Source organism: Bubalus kerabau, chromosome X (genome assembly GCF_029407905.1).
Source record: "Bubalus kerabau isolate K-KA32 ecotype Philippines breed swamp buffalo chromosome X, PCC_UOA_SB_1v2, whole genome shotgun sequence".
Classification (NCBI taxonomy): domain Eukaryota; kingdom Metazoa; phylum Chordata; class Mammalia; order Artiodactyla; family Bovidae; genus Bubalus; species Bubalus kerabau.
In genome coordinates, this window is record NC_073647.1 from 22,739,179 (window position 1) to 22,759,016 (window position 19,838).

General features: G+C 46.8%; 2 long non-coding RNA genes across 7 annotated transcripts; one reads left to right on the forward strand and one right to left on the reverse strand.

Moving 5' to 3' along the window:
- Positions 1-3,322: 3,322 nt before the first annotated feature.
- Positions 3,323-5,325, reverse strand: LOC129638851 (uncharacterized). Its single transcript, XR_008708071.1, has 2 exons — positions 4,706-5,325; positions 3,323-3,957 (listed from the first exon to the last, which is right to left on the reverse strand). It is a non-coding gene; the product is annotated as an uncharacterized LOC129638851 (long non-coding RNA).
- Positions 5,326-5,354: 29 nt separating this feature from the next.
- Positions 5,355-17,414, forward strand: LOC129638850 (uncharacterized). Of its 6 annotated transcripts, none has more exons than XR_008708067.1 (4): positions 5,355-5,690; positions 10,611-10,710; positions 11,060-11,140; positions 11,688-17,414. It is a non-coding gene; the product is annotated as an uncharacterized LOC129638850 (long non-coding RNA). The 6 variants fall into 6 exon arrangements; XR_008708066.1 differs by lacking the exon at positions 5,355-5,690 and adding an exon at positions 9,793-9,913 and having other exon boundaries at positions 10,554-10,710; XR_008708065.1 differs by lacking the exon at positions 5,355-5,690 and adding an exon at positions 9,793-9,913.
- Positions 17,415-19,838: the final 2,424 nt, after the last annotated feature.

A 19,838-nucleotide genomic window follows, 5' to 3' on the forward strand; every position in this document is an offset into this window, starting at 1 on the left:
GGGGGATTGTTTTTGTTCTTGTTTCACACCTGTCCAGGCCTTGACTTTGCTAACTCCACACCTCTGAACCAGAATAGCTAGGGGCAGAGTGCCCTAGATTATGAATGACTAAAAGCATACAGATTTTTGTGGAGCTGAGTTTGGGAACTACTGTTCCAGGACCACATACTCATGTTATAGGCGAGGAAATTATGCTCCTTGTAGGGAAAATGCTTGCCCAAGCGTGAGCACAGAGCAAAATATTTGGACCATCTCCCCCTCCACTATAAATACCACCTGAGGTTTTTGATATTTCTCCGAGCAATCATGATTCCAGCTTTTGCTTCATCTGGCCCGGCATGTCTTATGATGTACTCTGCCTATCAGTTAAGTAAGCAGGGTGACAATATTCAGCCTTGACATACTCCTTTCCCAATCTTGAACCAGTCTGTCGTTCCATGTCTGTTTCTAACTGTTGCTTCCTGATCTGCATACAGATTTCTCAGGAGGCAGGTAAGGTGGTCTGGTGTTCCCATCTCTTTCAGAATTTTCCACATTTTGTCATGATCCACACAGTGAAAGGCATTGGCATAGTCAATAAAGCAGAAGTAGATGTTTTTCTGGAACTCTATTGCTTTTTCGATGATCCAACAGATGTTGGCAATTTGATCTCTAGTCCCTCTGCCTTTTCTAAATCCAGCTTGAACTTCTGGAAGTTCATGGTTCACATACTGTTGAAGCCTGGCTTGGAGAATCTTGAGCATTACTTTGCTAGTGTGTGAGATGAGTGCAATTGTGCAGTACTTTGAACATTCTTTGGCATTACCTTTCTTTGGGATTGGAATGAAACTGACCTTTTCCAGTCCTGTAGCCACTGCTGAGTTTTCCAAATTTGCTGGCGTATTGAGTGCAGCACTTTCACACCATCATCTTTTAGGATTTGAAACAGCTCAGCTGGAATTCCACCTCCTCTAGCTTTGTTCATAGTGATGCTTCCCAAGGAACACTTGACTTTGCATTCCAGCATGTCTGGCTCTAGATGAGTGATCACACCATCGTGGTCATCTGGGTCATGAAGCTCTCTTTGTATAGTTCTTCTGTGTATTCTTGCCACCTCTTCTTAATATCTTCTGCTTCTGTTAGGTCCATAGCATTTCTGTCCTTTATTGTGCCCATCTTTGCATGAAACGTTCCCTTGGTATCTCTAATTTTCTTGAAGAGATCTGTACTCTTTCCCATTCTATTGTTCTCGTCTTTCTTTGCATTGATCACTTAGGAAGGCTCTCTTATCTCTCCTTGCTATTCTTTGGAGCTCTGCATTCAGATGCTTATATCTTTCCTTTTCTCCTTTGCCTTTAGCTTCTCTTCTTTTCTCAGCTATTTGTAAGGACTGCTCAGACAACCGTTTTGCCTTTTTGTACTTCTTTTTCTTGGGGATGGTCTTGATCACCGCCTCCTGTACAATGTCACAAACCTCCGACCCTAGTTTTTCAGGCAGTCTTTCTTTCAGATCTAATCCCTTGAATCTATTTGTCCTTTCCACTGTATAATCGTAAGGGAGTTGATTTAGGTCATACCTGAATGGTCTAGTTGTTTTCCCTACTTTCTTCAATTTAAGTCTGAATTTGGCAATAAAGAGTTCATGATCTGAGCCACAGTCAGCTTCTGGTCGTGTTTTTGCTGGCGGTATAGAGCTTCTCCATCTTCAGCTGCAAAGAATATAATCAACCTGATACCAGTATTGACCATCTAGTGATGTCCATGAGTATAGTCATCTCTTGTGTTGCTGGAGGAGGGTGTTTGCTATGATCAGTGTGTCCTCTTGGCCAACATTGCTGGGAGAAATTTCAATAACCTCAGATATGCATATGACACCATCCTTATGGCAGAAAGCGAAGAGGAACTAAAGAGCCTCTTGGTGAAGGTGAAAGAGGAGAGGGGAAAAGCTGGGGCAAATCTCAACATTCAGAAAACTAAGAACATGTCATCCAGTGCCATCACTTCATGGCAAATAGATGGGGAAGCAATGGACACACTGACAGACTTTATTTTGGGGGCTCCCAAATCACTGCAGATGGTGACTGCAGCCATGAAATTAAAAGACGCTTGCTCCTTAGAAGAAAAGCTATGACCAACCTAGACAGCATATTAAAAAGCAGAGACATTATTTTCCGACAAAGGTTCGTCTAGTCAAAGCTATGGTTTTTCCAGCGGTCATGTATGGATGTGAGAGTTGGACCATAAAGAAAGCTGAGTGCCAAAGAATTGATGCTTTTGAACTATGGTGTTGGAGAAGACTCCTAAGCATCCTTGGACTGAATGGAGTCCAACCGGTCAATCCTAAGGGAAATAAGTCCTGAATATTCATTGGACGGACTGATACTGAAGCCGAAACTCCAATCCTTTGGCCACCCAATGCGAAAAAGTGAGTCATTGCAAATGACCCTGATGCTGGGAAAGACAGAAGGTGGGAGGAGAAGGGGACGACAGAGGATGAGATGGTTGGATGGCATTGATGACTCGATGGATATGAATTTGGGCAAGCTCCAGGAGTTGGTGATGGACAGAGAGGCCTGGCGTGCTGCAGTCCTTGGGTTCACACAGAGTCAGACAGGTCTGAGCGACTGAACTGATCTAAACTGAAAAATAACCCCTAGGTGGCAGTCTGTGTCTTTGTTTTAGTCTGTGCCTGCACAGGTGGAGAAGTTGAATGAGTACTGAATTCATTTGAGTCTTGAAATACAACAGCTTTGTATTTCATGAATCAGTGCCACGGATAAAGCATCTGCCTGGGTGTTTATTGTATTCCTCACAGGCCAGGTCTCCGGCCTGGGAAGAGGAGAACTGAGGGAAAGAGAAGTCTAGATTTGGAAAGGAGAGGTGGAGGGTACCTTTCCTGTAGAGCCTACTCTGCCCACAGTGCCATCTACTAAATCTTGAGATGGACAGAGATACATGTCAGGCTGAGACAGCTAGTTTTCCTAAGCCATCCTTCTGTTGATATATTCTTTAAGAATGCATATTTTTTAAATATATCTGATGACGGGTCATTTAGAGAGGTGCCTCTGAAACTCTGTCATTTTGAGATCCTTTTTTCTTGTCCCTTCTACTCTTCATTAGCATCCCAGAATACTTGGAGAGTTGCAGCCTCTCCCAGGCCAATACTAGGGTTCTAGTCTTATACCTGCTACTAACTTCTGGAGTGACCTTAGGCAATTCTCCTTCCCTTCTTCAGCCTCCGTTTAATCATCTAATTGATTTGCACTACGCTCCTGTAAATCAGTGCCTATTTGGATGATGGCTAATACTTGACTTCAGTGGCTCTAATAATTTATTTTTTAAATGACTTTGTTTTTGGTTGTGCTGGGCCTTCATTTTGGTTGCGCTGCATGTGGGCTTTCTCTAGTTGCAGAGAGTGAGGCTACCCTTTGTTGTGGCGCATGGGCTTCTCCCTGCAGTGGCTTCTTGCTGTGGACACAGGTTCTAGGGGCACAGGCCTCAGTAGTTGCCGCACGTGGGCTTGGTAGTTGTGGCACACGGGCTTAGTTGTTCCGCAGCATGTGGAATCTTCCTGGACCAGGGATCACACCTGTGTCCCCTGCATTGGTAGGCAGATTCTTATCCACTGTACCACCAAGGAAGCCCAGTGACTCTAGTAATTTACATTGAGCAAGATACACACACACAGATGGACACACAGAGGAAACCACGTACGTGGGTTTCCAATACCTGTTACACACTTATTAAGAGCTTCCCTTTTTTTTAGTGTCATCAGGGGAGAAGTCCAGAGGTATAGCAGGCTCTAGACACAGCGCTCCAGTTCCACTTCTCTGTGATTCCCTGTATCTGTCATCCTCCATGATTTGGCTTCACTGTCAGGCTCTTGGCAAGATGGCTACAGCAGTTCCCAGGAGTCACATCCAGATCCAACCATTTCCACAGGGAAAACAAAAGGACCAGCCCTCTGTGCATTTAGTTCTGGGGAGAGAGGAAACATTTCTTAGAAGCACCCTAGTACACTCTGCACCTCTCAATGGTCCCGACTGAATCATATTTCCATTTCTTTTACACTCGCTGACAACGGGAATGATAGAATCCTGAAGAGCTTGCACTAATCTTTTTTCCAGGAAAGGGAGTACTGAAATTAACTGTTTATTAACCCTCCTTTGTCCCCAAGTTGGAAAGATAAAATGCTTATGGTGCAAAGATGAAGTCATTCCTAATGAGAAGTATTAAACGGTCATTTTCATGATATGATTCAATAACTGCTGTCCATTTATTCTATCCCATGGGCCCTATGTATTTATGTGCAGAGGGAAAGGGGCCACCTCATGGAGATGGTAATATTATTGACCGTCCAAAGATGCTGTCATCCTTCTAGATTGACTTAAGGTATATTACCCAGGGATGGCAAGTGAGATGCAGTGTCAGGAAAGGAATAGAGTGAAATGGAAAGAGTGGTAGGCATTCATGAATTTTATTTACAGTGGTGAGCTCAGGCAGCAGGCTGTGATTCTGTTTTCTGGGTTGTCTAATGCAAACCTGGACCAGATGCTAGCCTCTGACATATGGTATTGAGTGGTTGGAAGGCTACTGGCATAATGTAGGGGAGGAAATTCAAAACTTCTGAACGTGAGAGTACCGTATTGAATCTTATGAGGGTCTACCCATTCACTGCTAACTTTGCCCTCCAAAGAAATTAAAGCATCTTTCCTGTAACCCTTACCTGGAGAAATTAGTGGGTGAGGGAAGCATCCAAAGCTTGCAAAAGCACTTCCGCTGAGACTCAGTTTGCCGTTGAGAAGTAGAGGCCATTGAAATGGTCTCTCTGATTTGTAGCATATTGGAGGGGGCCAGGCATAGATGAGCCCAGGTGGTGACAGTTAACATCAGTAGCAAAGAAGATATAACATACATCTGGGGATCATCTGACATGTTATGGACTGAATTGTGCTCCCCCTCCCCATAATTCATATGTCAAAGACCTAATTCCCAATGTGACTATATTTGGAGATGGGGCCTTTAAGGATATAATTAAGGTTAAATGAAGTCATCTGGGTGGGGCCCTCTTCTGATAGAATGAGTGTCCTTGTAAGAGGGAGAGACGCTAGATCTCTCTCTCTACAAACACATAAGAGACCATGTGAAGGCGCAAAGAGAAGGGGACTATCTGCAAGCCAGGAAGACAGGTCTCACCGGAAACCAATCCTGCTGGCAGCGTTATTCTTGGGCTTTCAGGCTCCAGCATTATGAGAAAATAAATGGGAGCTATTTAAGCCACCCAGTCTGTGGCATTTTGTTACAGCATTCTGAGTGGACTAAAACACGTGCAGATCTCTGGCCACAGGTAATTAACCTTGGAGGTCCCGTGAATGAAATCTACAGATCATCCACCCAGGCCAAATTTGATTTCTATAACCAAAAAGATTCTTCGGTCTGGCCAACAGAAGTGCCTGGCCTTTTAGTCACCACACTAGCCTAACAAAGGAATAGCTCACGTTCAATTCCCAGGCATGATTTATTCACACCCAGAGTCCTTAGAATAGAGGATGGTCAGGTGAATCCTTTGTAACACTTGTGAAACTTCCTCTTGGCCTCGCCCCAAAGTACCTGTACCAGTTAACCCTGGCAACTTACAGAGGGAAGCAGGATAGCCACACACCTTCCAGAGGCTAACTGGAAACTGCCTTTCAGGCAAAACTACTGCTAAGGTAAGGGATCCAGGACACCCCCGCAGTAGTACCTAGCACAGAATGGAGGGAGTGCTTTTGGAGGTTAGGAAAAAAGGGTTCTTCTCGGAGGTTGAAACTCAGCAGGCTCAGGGAGACCCTGACCCCCTCCTCTGGGATTATTCTACCAGTTCCCAGGAACACTTAGCATCAGGTAACATCTGCACACTGCTTAGAATATGCATTTTTTGTAATTGTGGTTGATGTCACGCCTGAAGGAATCCGAACTGCCCTGATAAAGCCAAGGACCCTCTCAAAAGGGACATTTTGGCCTCCATTTAGAATCCACCAAACCAAGCCTAACCCCTTCTTTTGTATGAGGTTTGCCCATATTATAAAAACTTGAGAATATTAAGGACCTTTTATGTGTGTTTGTGTGCGTGAGTGTGCACACACTGTTGGAGACTACTTCAGTGTGAACACTCAAGGCCTGGGCAGAGTGAGCAGCATCCAGGAGTTGGGCAGGCAGGCAAGTTGGGTGGGTCACAGGCCCACACCTGACCCTGGGTGGGGATGCCAGGATGGGGTATGCCAGGCCCACGAAGGGAAGGACCAGAAGGATGGCCCAGGTAGGCAGATCCCCCAAGACATCTGCAGGCCTCCCTAAGCCAGGTGGTGAGGGCTCAGGCAGGCAGGGTTGAGGCCTGGCCCCAGGGCCCCTGGAGGGCTCCACTAGGGGCTGCCAATCGCTTGGGGCCTCCCTGAGCAGCTGCTGGAACTCAAGATGTGTCTGCCAGCTAGATTCAAGCACTCCTGGAGGCGGCCAGGGAGGTGGTCATTCCTCTCCTCCAGGTGGTCCAGGCAGGTGTTGACCTGGTCCAACACGGGGATGATGGCTGCCTGAACTGCTTCTCGGGTGAAGCCGTCGACCTTGCCTTCTGTGCTGACATCCACAGGCCCACCCTGTTCCACTGGCCATGAGACCTGGTGGGCTTGTGCAGGCACAAGGCTCACATGGCCTTGGAGTGAGGCGGCGCAAGTTGGGCGCGCGGCAGCTGAGGCAGGGAGGGCGGAGGGCAGTCATTAAAACCTTGTGCTCATTGAAATCATCCTCCTGGGGAAAAGAAACCAAGAGTGTCACAGTCTGTCCTGATTGAAGATGTGCCCGCTGGGTGGGTGGGCTCGGGTCTCTCCCCGATTATTCATAAAGATTTTATAGGCTGTGGGTGTCCGCAACTCACATCTTGCCATCCCGGTCTAGGGGTCCCCCAAAGCTGCAACGTGTCACCTCCTGCGCAAGGGGTTCCTCAGGATGCAGATGTCAAAGAAAGTTCTCTGTTCTCTTATCAGAGCTGGAATGTACCTCTTTATCTCAGTATTATTACCTACTTGTGTTAAAGAATGACTTATCCATTAAGATGTGAGCTACCCGACTAAGCTATGCAAGTCCAAGTCAGCAGGCAGGAGAGAAACATGCTGAGATTTGGATGTGGGGGAGTAGGTCTTCTTCTCATCTGTACTCCTAATACAGGATTGGCAGGTATTAATTAATTAATCAATTGACACATTTTGTGTTTTATAGGAGACCAAGGGATATTGGGCCTGGGGAAGACTTGAGAGGAGTGTGCATATTTTTTTTTTTCATTTATTGAGGGCTTTTTTAGGCCGGGCTGTATGTATCTCCCACACAAGCATTGCTGTGAGGATAAATGTGGTGATGAATGGTCATCTATTTCTATGTGGCTGGTAAGTGTCAGGGCTATCCTAATGTTCTGTTGCTTCCTCTAACCTCTGTGCTCCAGCTGGTTGTATCTCTGAAGACACTGAAATCATCTTCTGCACCTTCTGAGGGATGCAGAGTTAAGACTGGGTGTGGAAGTTTGTTCCCATCCTTTTCTTCCGGAATCCACCTCATAATGGTCTCTGCTCACCCTGCTGGAATAGACTGCTCCAGGAAACCTCCTGACTTCAGAAATTTCCAGGCAGAGACAGACTCTCATCTCCTGTCTACTGCCCCATGCTCCCTGGCCACTGGAGAAAGAGCTATGAGGTTCAGAAGGAGCGAATCACCCTCCTTATCAATAGAGGAAGTAAAACGGGGTTATCCTTATGGGAATTGCAGAGATTTGGGCCACCATCCAAGACTTCAAAAAGCACTTGTTATTCCTACCACACCCAGGCTAATGTGGATCCACAGCTAAAACAAGCTCTCCATGCTAGTAGGTCAGCCTCTTGGCTCTTATCATGTAGCAGATCCTGTTGTGCCCAAAACGTTTAGGGTGAATGGCTATGCTTGCTGTGTGGAGCATGTGGCAAGAATTGTAGCTCAGGCTGCTAGGAGGTAATATCCACTATGAACCAGGAACCCATTTATGCTGTTGTTTCTCCCATTGCCAAGATCTGCAAGTTTCAGAACAGAGGGGCAGAAACAAAGGTGGTGTCTCTCATAAATAAATCTGACTCATCTGCAACAGTTGTACTTTGTGTGCCTGCAAGTCTGATCTCTGCTGGTTTAGAAGTTCTCGTTCCCTAGAAGAAGCACATCTAGTATGCAGCAAAACAATGGTTCCACAAAATGTGAAGTACACTCTTAGTTCCTGGAGCCACTCAAAACAGGTGGTTATGGTGTTCATTCTTTAGAATGAGAACAGGGAGGAATACAAATGAGACTCATCCAGAAACACCCTCACAGATACAACCAGAAATAATGTTTAATTTGGACGCTCCATGGCCAGGCAAGTTGGCACATAAAATTAGGCATCACAGTGTGTAGGGCAACATCATGGACTGCTGCATAACACTGCACACCACGAAGCCTCAAATGATCTTTCCCATGGGAGGGACACTGCTAGCATTAGATCACCTTTCCTAGGAGCACTGTGCACTGTGACCATGCAGTCCAGCTAAGGGACCCCGTGCCTATGTGGTCCACACACCATGTAGAGTGTAGATGAGTTAAACACTCAAGGCAGTCAAGCCTAGGGGAACTGCGCCTTCTTATTTGTACAATTCACAAATTGTGAGCAGGTGCAGAAATCTCTCAGCAAGAGGCCTCCTGGAAGGAAGGGGGCTTCCAGTCTCACTTTGGATAACTGTGAAGCTTAATGACATTTGCAGCGGAGATATGAAATCCTCATATCTTTCTTCCTATAGCAATAGGAGAAATAACTCTTGTGGTTGGGGGTGGGAACATGAATTCAGGAAAAAGTTAGGGAAGTGATTTATGCCTGGGCCTTGTAGGAAGGACAAGATTTTCACAGATAGAAAAGCAGGAAAGGATATGAAATTCCTGAAAACGGTCGTACCAATCCTAGCAAGCTTCTTAGAGTTAGCCTGTTGTCAGTGTTCCCTGGTCTTCCCCAAATGTCTGCAACCTGAACTGACTTGCAAAATATCCAGGTGCAAACCTTGGGTCCCACACAACATGCACAGCCCAGTACTATCTGACCCCAGGGCTCAGAAACAAGTCCTCTGCCTCTCTGCTCTGATACATCTCCATGTCCCTATCTAATATGAAGAACTCACATTTTGCCTGGAAGGAGTAAAACTTGGAAGGCTTCCTGGCTGCTAAGTCACACTTCAGTCGTGTCCGACTCTGTGCGACCCCACAGACGGCAGCCCACCAGGCTCCCCCGTCCCTGGAATTCTCCAGGCAAGAACACTGGAGTGGGTTGCCATTTCCTTCTCCAATGCATGAAAGTGAAAAGCGAGAGGGAAGTCGCTCAGTCATGTCTGACTCTTTGCGACCCCATGGACTGCAGCCTACCGGGCTCCTCCGCCCATGAAATATTCCAGGCCAGAGTACTGGAGTGGGGTGCCATCGCCTTCTCCAAGGCTTCCTGGAGGGGGACGTAACTGATCTAGGCACGGGTAAATGGAATGTTCATGCTTTCCAAAGTCTAAGATGACAAGAAACAAGGCACAAGGTATGTGCAAAGGCCTAAGAAGTAGAGCTAGGCCTTCAGGGATGGACACAGATATAGCAAGACATAGGAATAGGAGCAGAGATTTCATAACGTCAGCTGGGCCTTGGGAAATGGACAGTTTCCCCCCAGTAGACCTAGCTGAGAGGAATGGCCATTGTCCCCGTCAATCATCGCAGGCCCACCAATGACGATGTTGGGAGGCGGGGGCGTGAAAGGCGGAAGAAGCCCTAGCACGTGCCTAAGCTCCTGACTGTCTGGATTGTGCTATGGGGCTTCCGTAGACCGTTTTCCTCGGTTAGGATTTAACATGGCGGCTCCCTTTCCGGAGATGGCAAAAGTGTAAGTTTTACTAACTTTATTCATATTTGGCTGTCTGCGGTGTGAGTGGAGAGTCGGGTAGATGGTGTGTCCTGATGGACACTTTGACAGACGTGTCTGCGGGCTCTTGGGTGGATGGCGGAGAAGAGCTCTCCGGCACTTCCGGGTTTGGTGTTGGGCATTATTGTAACGGCATGCTGAAACGTGAAGAAGATTTTCTTGGTTTAAATGTGGGTCTCGGAGCCTCCTTCCCAGTTATAGTCTTAATGCTTTGTAGTGTTTGCGGCTTAAAGAGAGGGAAGGGCGGGTGCGTTTGGCTGGGTGGGTGGGGGTGCCGGACAGTCTGACTGGTGACTGGCGGCCGCCCTGGAGCTGATTCGGCTTTCTCTTGCAGGGCGTTTGGGGTGGATATATCGTTGCCGGGGATTGGTTCAAATGTTGATCTTGGCCATTTTTGTGACCTTTCTTCACCATTGAGGGTATTTCTGTTATTTTCCACGTGAAACGAGACAGTAAGGCTCTGAGGGACCGCGTGCGGTGTTAGGACAGCTGACGGCCCTTGGCTGCCTTGGTGTTTTGTGGATAAGGGAAAGGGGAAGTTTGCCCCAGCCACTCATGTTACGAGCTTGCAACTTACCTAATTTTCCTGCCGCTGTGTTAGGCTGTCCATCTGTAAGCAAGTCTCCTTGGAGGTCTGCATAATCACTGTTTCCTTCAGGACCTGTGATGGAAAAATCTAGTACTGGCCAGCCGATGGGCGTGTAATGAGAAGAGAGTGGACCCGGAATTAGCCACATCTGTCCAGACCTGCCAGATGAGTAAGTGCAACCTTATGTTATGTGGGGCCACAAATGCTGGGAGGAGGGTAGCATCCATCCCATCAGCTGTAAGATTATTTAACATGGTGTTGAAATGTCTTCCCTGAGTGTCTAAGATCGGAACTTCCAACAATGTCAGGCTCACTCCCTGAGCGCTGCTCAGACACTGTTTATAATCCATGTCTTTAACTAGTCAGCGGCATCTTTTTCCAGTTCACCATGAGTGCCATTATTACAGACGGACTGAATTTATTAGAATGTCACATTTCCAAAAAGCCTGATCTTGCTATTTTCACATCAGAGCTCTGACCTGTCTTTTTATCCTTTTGGAAAACACTTGTGATACCAGGCAGAAGCAGGCTGGACTGGATGGGATTGTGAAAAACAAACTTCAGGAATCCAGAGACTGTGGGAGTGCTGTTTTTTTCAGGTAGGGGAACATGGATTTGAATGTAATTTAAAGCCAGCTCTATTTAGGAAAGGGGAGAAAGATGAGGCCTGTACACCAAGTGAGTGGCAGAGAATGATAGTCTCCCCTCCATAAGTGGGTGGGCATTTACTTTGCAGGGGTCCTGGAGGTGTAGGCTAACAATTCAAGTAATATGCGGGTCAGTACTTCATTAAATATTTACCCTTCCACAGTTTGTCGGGCTTTTTTTTTTTTTTTTTTTTTGCTTTGCAGGTGTTGCTGAGACAATACATCGTGTTTCATTAAAAATAAATTTTATCGTCTGAGTCTGACTCTTTCTTACTGTCATCTTTGAGCCTCAATTTCCACATTTGCAAAATGGGAATCACACCTTGCTCTCAGGGATATCTCTTGTATGGTTTTTGTAAAGCACTCAGCTCACAGGAGGTACGGAGGGAATTAGTACACCATTTCCAACATATGGGAACAGAACACTGTGGCTTGATTTAGCTCGTCTCCCTACCTGTCCAGACCCCCATTTCAACCAAACGTTTGTTTCCTTTCACAGGGCCAGCAGATTTCCTCAGCTATTACTGGGCTTCTTGGAAACCAGCCTCATTAATCCTGCTATGATGCCAAGAGGTAGCCCAGCAACTCACACTTTGCCTTGCTCTGAGCCACTTTCTTTTCTGGCCATCTCTGACGCCTTATGCCGAAGCTGATGTGGCTCAGCACCAAGTTCAGGCACCAAGAAGGTGCTTGTTAACTGGCGGTGCGGAAAAGGTCTCCTCTCTTTCGTTGTCTGTATAAAGTTACTTCTTTCCTGGGCAGTGGTTAATTTGTTGAAAATGTGTGGAAGAGTTTTCACAGTTGGGGTCGGGGAAAAGCGCTAAATAGAAATGTGAGCTCTTCCAAGGTGCATTCAGAGACACTTCTAACCTCTAGTTTCATAGAAACCTCGGGCTCCTCTGTTGCTTTATTAGCACAGGTTTTATCCAGAGGGAGGCGTCACAGAACCTGAATTTCATTCACTGAAGGTAAAAAGAAAATCCACATTTCCTTGTGATTGGAAACGAAAGTGTGTAGTCTTTAGAGGGCATGTTTGAAGACTTTTTGTTCATCCCTGTAATTGGTGAAATTACTTTAAAGCTGTGAAAGACGGGGGTGGGATAGTCTCCTACTCAGTGAAAACCTGAAGCCTGAGATACTTAGAAAAACCTGTCGTAGGCCCATGTTCCTTCACCAAGTGACATGATGATGATCAAAACTGGCTTATTTCCTAGTCAAAACAGTTGTGAAATTTAAGAATAACCGTGAGGCCTTCTTCCCCTTCCAAACACGCTTGTTCCCACTGCCCATCAAAGTCATCTTGGCTGCCTTCATTGGAGGCAGGGGTCAAGAAAGCCTAAATGGATGGTGTAATTGGTAAATCTGCTGTGTATTGGCACTTAAAAATAAGTCACAAGGTTGAGGATTCCACAAAGGTGACTCTCCAAATGGTGACAGTCGCACAAATCAGGGCTCTCATGGAACGAGAAGGTAATCTTCTTCTGAATTTGAGATGGGATCTGGCTTTCTGGTTCCTTCCCAGGAATTCATTCCTAGGCCAGCCATGTCACTTAGGCTCATGAGACAGTACCTCAGTGAATGTCTACTCACTTGTGGGAATGTTAATGTTCTGTAAATTCTTGGTGTGAGGTATTCCTTTGGATACATACCACAAGTGGGATTGGTGGACTAGATGGTAGTTCTGTTTTTAAGTTTTTGAGGGACTTTCATACTGTTTTCCATAGTAGCTGTACCAATTTAGTCTTGAACTAAATGAGTTTGGTGAGCGGTTCTCGGCCACTTTTGATTGTCGGTTCTTTTCAGGAGAAGTACTGGAGAGATTAGGGGCTCAAAGGGGAAAGCACGCCCCTGATCAGGAAAGATGGAATGACTGACTGCATACGGACCTGCCTAGAGGTGGGGAAGGGGCTGGGAAGAGTGACCCTCTATAGAGCTGCTCTCAGAGCACAAGGAGAAAGCTGGACAGGAGGATAAAGGCCCTCAATGTGAAAGGTGCATTGGACTTTCTGTGGTCAAAAGTGTCTGCTACCTATTTCTCAGTCCCTGATACTGCCTGGGATCATTGTAGCATGGGGACTGAAGAGAATAGTGCACATCGCTGAGTGTGACATGAGAGTGGATTACTTTCTGGCAAAGGTGAGACTTTGATGATGAAGGCTTTACCCTATGTTACAGCATCCCTCAGAATTTTGGAGTTCACTGTTAGGGATGTTCTTGTGTTCCTGCTTCAGTCTATGCACTGGCTTAGGCTGTCAAAAGTGGCTCGGGAAAGGTGAGCTTTCCCCCTCCTATACTGTGGCCTAGAGCAGTAATCTGAGAGAGTCTCCCGGGAGGCGCCCACTGATGGTCACTACACTTGGTTGAGTAGACCACTCAAGTCTTCTGTTGGGACTACCTGTGGCCATAAAGAGGCACATGAAAGTGAGCTGCTGTTGCTGGTGTGTTCTAGTGATATAGCAGCCAGACACTTCTTCCTTCCACACTCACACACCTCAGGTGCCTTGCTAAAGTCCTAAAGGAGGCGCATATTGGCAACGGCAGCATGTGGGGCATGGGAAATGTTGAGTCTGGGGCAGAAGTTGGCGGTAGCCTGATGTCAGAGTTCTGTGCCTTTGTGCAGAGCGAGGGCACATTGGGATTCCCGAGGAGTCCCAACTCTGTAGGAATGTGGTTGGAACTTTCCACGTTCACTTTCTGCACTCTTCCACTGAGCACACTCTGCACATTGGTTGGAAGAAAGAGGTCTGATGGGTCTTATCAATGAACTGTCGATGAATCCGGGGCCATTTGCTTGTTTCGGCGCATATGCCGATGAGCCTGGATGTCCAGGAACCTCCCGAGTCAGGTGCCCCAGCTGGAGCATGAAGCCCTTGTATTCCTCTTGCTGGAGAGGGCTACACCCCCAGGCTGTGGCTGTCTCTCCCCCAGTGTGTCCGCTAGAAAGCCTTTCTAGCAGAAAGGCTGGCTGCTGGTGGCTTCTCTTCCATTTGGGTCTTCCTGTTGGTGGGGGTGACATTGCCTCAAGGGGCCTTCACTGCATTCTGAAGGAAGAAGGTGGTGTTGGTACAACAGTGGAGGGACAGCTATGCATTGTTTGTGGTGGTGTGCCACTGGAGTCGGGGAGAGGAAAGGGGAGCTCAACTTGGCGAGGGAAAAGGTCCCATGGTTTCCGCATTTCAGGGTTTTGCTTTCTCTTGATTAGGGAAATTTGGGCCCAGCAGGGCTATGAGGAGGAGGCTCTGAGAGTATAAGGAAAGACTGACAGTGGGGAGGACAACGGTCTCTGGTGTGACGACTGTGGTGGGCATTGTGGGTTAAGGGCTCTTTCTCCTGTCTCCTTTCTCCATTCTTGTGCCCTTCCTTTGGGTTAGCACAGCTGAGGGACAGAAGATAGCAATGGACCCTGATGGGTATAGTATAAGAAAATACGGCTTTCTCATAAACTAGGACATTTACTATGGGAACAGGATTATTGTCCATTTTCCCAAGTGAATTGTGATTTTGTCTGCAAGTGAAGGCTTGGCTGTCTCTTCCTTGTTCTGTGTTGCTAGACCCGTGAAAAACGGCTGTTGCGGAAGAGGAGCTCTCTGTCCTGCTGTACTGTTGCTCAGTGTATAATCTAAGGGAGTTCTGAGAAGGAACTGCTGTTGCTTACACTATTGATTGTTTTTCTGCAGAGATATTTTCTGCCCTTTTCCTGTAGCTTTATGGGCTCTTGGTCACTGCTTTTGCTGCCAGGTCCCTGAAGGAACTCTCTTGGTTTGTCAAATTACCAAGAGGCTTATTTAACTTAGAGAACAGATTTGCATACATTGCAGAGAGTCAGAGATGGCAACCCATTGCCTGGAGAATCCCAGGGACAGAGGAGCCTGGTGGGCTGCCGTCTATGGGGTCGCACAGAGTCGGGCACGGCTGAAGTGATTTAGCAGCAGCAGAGTCAGACAAAGAACTGACCCGTATTCCACCGTTTTTTAGGAAAGGCGAGAAAGAATGTCTTGTCCCTTTTCAGCATGAGCAGTTTAGTTTTCCTTATTTCAGTTTCCTTACAATGTGCTGCCCGTGAGATACCCCTGGGTATCTTCACCCTCCCTCCAAGTGCTGATTCTAAAGTCCTGGCCATAGTCAGACCTGTGCAGAGAACTTCCTCAAGAGGAACTTGTGGAAAGAGCACCTGAAGGACAAGTAAGAAGTATGAGTGACTGCTTATCCTCTAGGAGCTTTTTACCCATACATATGTCCTCAGGGGGAATTCTCTGTGATCAGTAGGGTCACTCGGGATGAGGATTAAAACCACAAACCTTGTTTAGAGATGGTTTAAACCGCTCTGCTGATGTCAGCAGTCTGCTGGCCAGTGGAGCTGAACTTCATCTCTCACCGTCCCTTTCTCAAGTGCTCTGAAGGAGCAGAGATTTGATCTCCAGTTGGCAGAGGTCCGATTTCAGTGTCTCGTGGTGCACAGGACCTGCCTGAATACTTGGTAGGAGGCAAGGACTCAGATCTGCAGAGTTTCAGTTATGGAATTTTAGTGGGCAGCTCTGTCAAAAAGAGTGGACAGAAAGAGCAAAATCCGTGCATTCCTGTACAATGTGAATGGTCTCTTCATCCGTCTGGACTTGAATGTGCCCTCCCAGTCCACTGTGCTGACTCCAGCACACACAAAATGGGTTACTGAGCGTCGCCAGCCAGGCCACCTCACAGTTAAGATTTGGGTTGGCTTTCTGAGCTTCCTTCGCCTCTCCTTATTCATGTGCAGGCCTACTGTCCTGCTTCTCATCAGCTTTGGAAAAGAACAGCAGTGGGCTCACTTCAGTGAATCCTAAGGAGATTCACTGGTTTACCCAGCCTCTCCCCAGCAGTCAGACAGAGCACCTTCCAGAATGCTGAAAGGCCTGTTGTAGATTTTCCTCTAGTAGATTGTCAGAGTACTGAGCTACAGGCTATAGGATATAGTTAAAGCCAGGAACCAAGCACCTGTGCATCTCCTCCGGACCCCAGAACTGATGTGTACTGGAAAGGCTAAGAGGGTAGATCTTACTCCGTCATGTTTTTATTACCAGATAACAATCAATTACGAAGGTGGAATGAAACTTCAGAGTGGATGGGTGTGTTTACGATATAGATTATGGGGATGCTTTATGGATGTAACCTATCTCCAGACTCATTAGATTGTATACAGTAAATGTGTATTTTATTTTTCTTTGTCACTCATTGCTCATACATCAATGAAGGCGTTTAAAAACATAATAAAAAAGACCCTTCCGTGATCACAAATGCGTGCCCCCCTCCAAGTGTTTTTAGATTTTAGAACTGAGAGGGAAGACTGTTTCTCCTTGGGGAAATGGGTAATGCCATTTACAGCTTCTGTACTCTGGTTTTGCCTTGGTTTTTCTATGGATACATAGTATTTGCATTAGTGGTGTATAAGGTTATCCTTTAGTCCGTAAGGTTTTGAATTTCATAGAATCACAGCAGTTCTACAGAAGTCGTCAACTTCATGCGGAGGACTTCGGCTCAAGGAGTGACCTGTGACATCAGCGAGTGGTCATTTGACCAGAAATTGACTTTGGGTATTGTGCCTTTGGGAATGGCTTGGACTTTGGGTTGTTTTCATTTTCTGTAATATATGCTTTTGTGCTTACTCAAGAAATCTTTAAAAATTGTGTACCCATGGGGGCATGTCAACATGCGTGTGTGCTGTATTTGTATTCCACAGGGTGGAAGGCCCTGTCTCAGGCTCATTGGTCTCTCTAGCAGGCCTCTTTTCTCTGAGACCTTCCCACAGCCTTCTATTTTCTGTGTCACTGAGTTTCCTGGCCAAGCTACTTGGTTTGGTATACTTTTCATCTTATCCTCGTTGAGCCAGTAATACTTTTGCTATAGTTTGGGACTAGACCCGCAAGAATGAGTGAGAGCCTGCAAAGGTTCACTAGTAACCTTTTACTGCAGAGAATGTAAAAAGATACACTGTTGGGACTTCCCCAGCAGTCCAGTAGTTAAGACTCCTTGCTTCCAATATAGGGGGGAGGGTTTCAATCCCTGGTGGGGGAACTAAGATCCCACATGCTGCATGGCATGGCCAAAAAAAAAAAAAAAAAAGAAAGACCTAATGCTGAGTTTCCCTGAGCTAGCCTCATTTCTGTGTCTTTAAAATGTATTTGTTGGTTAAGTTTCTTGTATTTTGTTAAATACTTGTGTTCTTCCAATAAAATCCATTTGCTTCAGAAGATCTCACTTGTATGTGTTTCTTACTCTATGGAACACCAGCATGATCAAGGAAGCTGCAGCTCTGTCATGGGCATTGTCACCTGAACTGCGGCAGAGCACTAAGCTCTAAAGGCTGATGTGTTAAGAACAGGAGTGGGTGGCAAAGGGATGGGGTCTCTAGGCCATGCTAAAAGTTCCCCTCTTTATTAAGCTCGCCCCTTTGTTCAGGGAAGTATTCCCCTTAATGTTAGTCACTCAGTCATGTCCGACTCTGTGCGACCCCATGGACTGTAGCCCGCCAGGCTCCTCTGTCCGTGGGATTCTCCAGGCAAGAATACTGGAGTGGGTTGCCATTTCTTTCTCCAGGGGATCTTCCCGAGCCAGGGATCGAACCCTGGTCTCCTGCATTACAGGCAGATTCTTTACCATCCAAGCCACCTGGGAAGCCTGATCCCCTAAAGGCAGCAGGTAATCTAACACCTCCCTAAGAGAAATGATACTTGTAGCCACTTCATGAAGGCCATGAATGCATATTTGGGGATCATGGAGAAATCTTCCGATACTCCTAAGGGCAAGGAGAGGTAGGGTGACCAGCATGGTTTTATAGAAGATTAGTTCAGAAGTCATTAGGACCAAACTAGAAGCAGCAAGCGCACAATTAATTCCTGCTGAAGCCTGCATTAGAATCTCGGTCCCTTGTGCCTGAGACATCTTTTATTACACCACACAACTAGGTCTTATAAATACTTTGTAGTAGCAGAATTAAATTACTAAGTGGGTAGAATTTTTTGGCCTTGTTTATTCTTTAAACATATCGATACACTTTCCAATTCTAACTGGAATTAGACATGCAATTAACTAAAATTGCAGGTCTTACGTATAACTTGAAGTGAAGTGAAGTCGCTCAGTCGTATCCGACTCTGCGACCCCACAGACTATAGCCTATCAGGCTCCTCCGTCCAAGGGATTTTCCAGGCAAGAGTGCTGGAGTGGATTGCCATTTCCTTCTCCAGGGGATCTTCCCGACCCAGGAATCGAACCAGGGTCTCCTTCATTGCAGGCAGACACTTTACCGTCTGAGCCAGCTTACCATGGTTTAAACATTTCAGCAGGGACTTCCCCGGTGGTCCAGTGGCTGAGACTCCATGCTTCCAATGTAGGGGGCCCAAGTTCGATCTGTGGCTGGTAAAATAGATTCCACATGCCACAACTAAGACCCAGCGCAGCCAAGTTAATAAATACTAAAAAAAAAAAAATTTCCCAGCAAATAGCCTTACTGTGGTCAGTAACCCCCTCCCCACCCCCAAGGAAAGGAGAGTAAGACTGGCAGTGTTCTGCCTGTAGATCTTCAGGGTGGCTGGGTGTCATAAAGATCTTGGGCTGAAGGTGGCAGCAATTCTGTTCTTGCCGTTCAGTCTAGAGGGCCTCAAGCTTCAGTGTCTCATTTCCTGCCCGAGAGGTTCATCAGCATGCAGAGCTCGGATCACTTCTCTTTTTCTCTAATTGCAGCTGGAACTTTGTATCCCTTAATTATCCTCTCCTGCTACAGAACGAGTCTCACATAAGACTGTAAGCCATCGCCCATTGGCCCTATTTCAGGTCAGTGGGTATGATTTTACCTGAGGCATTTGCATTGAGACTGCCAAACACTGTGAAATCCCACTACCATTCTGATTTTAATTGACACGCTAAGCCTGACCAGCGATTTCCATGGAGGCGGGCCCAGGGCAGGGGTGGGCGGGGCCGTGAGCAGTACTGGCTCCTGCGCAGGCCCCGCCCTCAAGAGAAGATGGTTGCAAGTGCGCAGGCGCAAGGTGGAGGCGGAGCTAGGACTGGCGGGGCGGGAGAAGAGGCCTGGGGGTGGGGGGAGCTAAAGGCCATAAGGAGGAGGGATCAGAAACGAGGGGCGGGGTCTAGGTTCCCCAGGCGGGCGGTGGGTGAAGGGCAGGGGCCAGGGCCCAGGACTCTGCATCTTACAGGATGGGGGCGAGGCCCTCTGCACTTGGAGCAGAGGAGTCAGCCAGTTCCCACCCTCCCTGCTGAGACCGCCACTCACTTGGCCTTCTGAGTTCCTTGGCTTGCATGAGGTTCTGTGAACACATTTCCCTGCTTATTCATGCATCTCTCAGACAGATGATTGGCACCTACGCTGCAGATGTTGCCTGCCACATTAATGGGAAAGCCCCAAACACTAGCCAGCGTAATCCAGAGCAGCATGTTCAAAGAGTGCACCGTGACCAGGGAATGTAAGGAAGGTTGAATGGCTAAGAAATCTCTTAATTTTCTATACTAAAAGATTAAAAGAAAATAATCATCTGGTCATCTGCATCAGCTTTGAAAAGATAAAAATGAAGGGGTATCTGATGTTACCAGAGGCATTTGCTTTTAGTCTATTACCAATACCAGAAAATCAAATTAACACTCAGATCATTAAGTTACTTTCTCT